We start from the raw sequence: 4,985 nt of genomic DNA on the forward strand, positions 1-4,985 counted from the left end.
GAGTATTTCAGTAATCACTTTTAGGTCAAAAGTCTGTGAACATTAATAAAGGCAAACAACTAAAACTGGAGTCAGGAGGCCAGAGACAACTCTCCTGCCTGCCACTCCACATCAATCACAGGAAAAACCATCAGTTACAGGCCTCACAGAAGAACCTTCACCAGGAAAGACTCACCAGCTACAGGCCCTCCTACAAGAAACCCACCACCCCTGCAGCTCAGCCAGTGAGAACCCTCATCACCCTGAACCCCTACTTTTCTCCAGTGGACCTTCCTTCAAACAGCACTTCCCAACATCCCCCGTCTCCAAGAAATAATGTTCCTCTCCTTTGTTTCTCGGACTTGCCTATGGTTTTGTTGCCACTTGCTTGTCCCAGATTGCAATTATCTCCTATTCCCAAATAAACCCATTTTGCTGGTAAAATAACTGTATGTTTTATTATTAATGTTAACATAACCAAATTGTCCACTCTAAGTGCATGTCAATTGTGAATAAAACATAGCAAAAGGAGACATTGGCTATTTATAGATATTAATGTCAAGTTAAACATTTCCAAGTCCAACCTAGGATAGACAATTGATGCTTCCTAGTACTTCATGGGGCCACTATTTGCTATTTTTGTGGAAGTACCACAGAAAGATCACAATGAGACTACTTTAGACTGTATGTGTTGCAGGTCATGATTTACCTTTGTAGAGTATCTGTTAGGGGAAGTAATTTTCTGTACTGGGGGAAAAGCAGTATTACCGCATATGATCTCTCGACCCCCAGCTTCCCATCAGCTACTCTTCTTGCTGCATGCACCTGTCCACACGGTTAACTTTTAACAGGTACATTTTTACACTATGTGAATTCTTAATCAGCCTGTCTTGTTCAGATTGTGTATGTCATTATATCTGACATTCTTATAACTCCTGTGTGATATTTCTATAAGAAATACTGCTTTAAAAAAAAAGGATTTTGTGTATTTATTTATTTAGAGAGAGAGCATGTGTGAGTGGGGGGAGGGCCAGAGGGAGAGGGAGAGAGACTCCCAAGCAGACTCCCCGCTGAGCAGGGAGCCCAACACGGGGCCAATCCCACGACCCTGAGATCATGACCTGAGCCAGAATCAAGAGTCAGACGCTCAACTGACTGAGCCACCCAGGCACCCCAGAAATACTGCTTTAAAAAAAAATACCACACTGAAAGGGGTAACATATCCCACATTTTAGTGGGTGATCAGTTTATTACAGGATCTTTAGGAGTGCTTTTTTAGGAGAGGATTCTGGAAAGATGGCAGAGCAGGAAGCACCTGTAAGTAAGAAACTGCCTCCCCACCTGGACCACATTTGCAGGGGCAGAAACCGTCTGATGCAATAGCCGTTTTGAACTCAGGAGTCTGTTGAAGGCTTTCAGATTCCAAACTTGGAAGGTAAACTGTGGCTACTTTTGGTCGATTTCAGCTCTTAGCACAGTAGCAGTGGCCCATCCCCATCTTGCACCCCCAGCCACACAGCAGGCAATTGTCCACCTGTTTCTGGAACACTGTGCAAAAGCCAGGGTGGGCAAAAAGACCCTGTCCTCCAAATGGTAGGGATCTGGGCTCTGACTACTGCTTCTAATAACACAGGTGCAGACAAATAGGCAGGCAGTCATTGTTGTGGCCCCTCTCCCCAGTGTTGTAAGACCCTCTCCCTCCAGCTGAAAAGACTTCCAGGGGAATTAAAGGGCCAGCTCCCTTCCCACTACTTCACTTTTTCTTTTTTTTTTTTCAGAGCCAGATATTAAAAACAACTGCATATGGGGGGGAAATTAGAAAGTGACCATGCACGTCCAGGAAAGGGCTCAAAAAAGACCTGAGAAGACCTTAAGTTACACCTCTGTCTGGTCCTCAGCACAACAATCAAAGCAAAATAAAAACAATAACAAAAAAGAGCACACCTTAGGGTAGGGGAGAATCTGTTTTCCAGAGAAATCACATTATTAAATCCAAATGTTCAGGCTTCAACGTTCAACAGAAAATCACAAGGCGTACAAAGAAATTGGAAAGTATGGCCCATTCAGAGGAAAGAATATATCAACAGAAACTTTATGAAGAAGACCACTAGAACCTAAGGGACCTGTGGGACACTATCGAGCAGATCAGCACACCCCTTGTGGGCATTGCAGACAAGGACAAAGAGAATCTCAAAAACAGCAAGAGACAAGCAACTCATCACATACAATGGCTCTTGAATAAGATTATCAACAGATTTTTTTCATTAGAAATTTTGGAGGTCAGAAGATAGTGGGTCAACATATTCAAAGTGCTAAGAGGGAAAAAAAAACCTGTCAACCAAGAATCCTATATCCAACAAAACATTCCCAGATAAACAAAAGCTAAAGGTTTTCATGACCACCTAGACCTGCCCTGGAGGAAATGCTAAAGGGAGTCCTGCAGGGTGAAATGGAAGGACACTAGACAGTAACTTGAAGCTGTATGGAGAAATAAATATCTCAATAAAAGTAAATACATGAATAGTTATAAAGTATCATAACATTGGTTTGTAACTGCACTTTTTGTTTCCTACGTGATTTAAGAGACTAATTCATTTTTTAAAAATTATTAGTTTAAAAGCTAGTACTGTAACTTTGTTTTATAATTCTAAATCTTCTTTTCTGCATAATTTAAGAGAATGATGGATTTAAAAGTATGTTTAATTTATGTTTCTGTGCACACAACATACAAAGGTGTAATTTTGTGACATTGACAATTGAAAGGGGAGGGAATAGAGCTATAAAGGAGCAGAGGTTTTATTGTTTTTTGAGTTAATCTGATATAAATTATATAAATTCAAATTAGACTATTATAACTTTGGTATTTTAAATATGATCCCCATGGCAACCACAAATAAAACAGCTATGGAATCTGCAGAAGAGGAAAAGAGAAAGGAATTTAAATATTTCACTACAAAAAATCAACTAAGCACAAAAAAAGACAGCAATGCAGGAAATGAGGGACAAAAAATTTTAACACACATAGAAAATAGTACAATGACAGAACTAAATCCTTCCTTTTCAGCAAAATCGTAAATGTAAATGAACCAAACTCTCCAATAAAAAACAGAGATTGGCAGAATGGGAAAAATACATAACCCAACCATAGGTTGTCTATAAGAGACTCACTTGAGATCCAAAGACACAAATAGATTGAAAGTGAAGGGATGGAAAAACATACTCCATGAAAATAGTGACCAGAGGAGAGCAGGGGTGGCCATACTAATATCAGACAAAATAGACTTTAAATTAATAAGGACATTATATAGTAATAACAAGTTCAATACAGTAAATTCAATGCAATAAGAAATACAAACATTTACATACCTGACAACTGACCATCAAAATATGAGGCAAAAACAACAAAATTGAAGGGAGAAATAGCCAGTTTTACAATAACAGTTGGAAATTTGATTATCCCACCCACAATAATAGGTAGAAGAACCAAAAAAAAAAAAAAAAAGATAAATAAGGAAACAGAGGACTTAACACAATAAACCAACCAGATCCAACAGACATATAGAACACCGTCCACCAACAACCACGCACACATTCTTCACAAGCACACACCGGGTATCTTCCAGGATGGACCATATGTGAGGCTACCAGTTTAAGTCTCAGTGGATTTCAAAAGATAGATATTGGGGCGCCTGGGTGGCTCAGTCAGTTGGGTGTCCAACTCTTGATCTTGGCTTGTCTTGGTGTCAGGGTCGTGAGTTCAAGCCCCATATCGGGCTCCACACTGGGAGTGGAGCCTAGTTTAAAAAAAAGATAGATATCATACAAAGTATCTTCTCTGATCACAATGGGATGAGGCTAGAAATCAATAATGGAAGAAAAAGTAGAAAATTCACAAAATTGTGGAAATCAAAAAAAGCCCTTTTATTTTTTATTGTTATATATATACATATTTAATTTTAATACAAACTCAGATTTTAGAAGTTGTATAAAGCAAGCTGAAAACACTTCACATATTCATGTAGCTTTAATACTTAATCTTTCATTTTACTGTACTGACTTAAAATGTTTACATTTACTGAGGAGGACCAAGCATGACCACCACCATCTGAGCAGCTTGCAGGGGATTGTGACTTCTTCCATGTTCTCTCTTCTCAAAAATCAACTGTTTTAAGTCTTGAAGCTATTCTACTTCTCACAGGTGTTTCTGGAATAAAAGGAATGCTTATCAAAGAATTCTTCTGTTTATATTTTCAACATTCATTTTATGTTTAGAAGCTGTAAGTTTGTAGAGACTATAACTATGGTCAACAACTTTGGACCTACTTTGAACATCAGAGGCTCAATCTGTTGTCCAAACAGCACACTCTTAAACAACCAATGAATCAAAGAAAAAATTGTGAAGAAAATTAGAAAATAATTAGAGATGAATGAAAAAGAAAACACAACTTACCAAAAACTAATGAATTCATTGACAGTGGTGCTTAGGAGAAATTTATAGTTATAAACACATTTAAAAACAAGAGTGATTTCAAGTCAATGACCTAACTTTACAACTTCAGGAATTAGAGAAAGAAGAACAGACTAAACCCAAAGCTTGCAGTAGGAAGAAAATAATAAAGATGAGAGCAGAGAAAAACAGTGGAGAATAGAAAAACAACAGAGAAAATCAATGAAACCAAAAGTTGGTTCTTTGAAAAGATCAACGTAATTGACAAAAGTGTAGCTGGATGGGCTGAGAAAAAAAGACAAGTCACTAAAATCAGAAATCAAAGTGGAAATGTTCAAACAAATGTGACAGAAATAAAAAGGATTATAAGACAGTACTATGAATAAATGTATACCAAAAAAATTGGATAACCTAGATGAAATGTACAGATTCTTAGAAACACAAAACCCACCAAGACTAAATCATGAAAAAATAGAAAATCTTTAATAGACTTGTAACTAGTAAATCGAATGAATAATTAAAAAAATATCTTGACAAAGAAAAGCCCCAGAATTGATGG

Source organism: Eumetopias jubatus, unplaced genomic scaffold (assembly GCF_037043125.1).
Source record: "Eumetopias jubatus isolate StellerSeaLion01/CBP00866 unplaced genomic scaffold, mEumJub1_p1.0 scaffold_2, whole genome shotgun sequence".
NCBI lineage: Eukaryota > Metazoa > Chordata > Mammalia > Carnivora > Otariidae > Eumetopias > Eumetopias jubatus.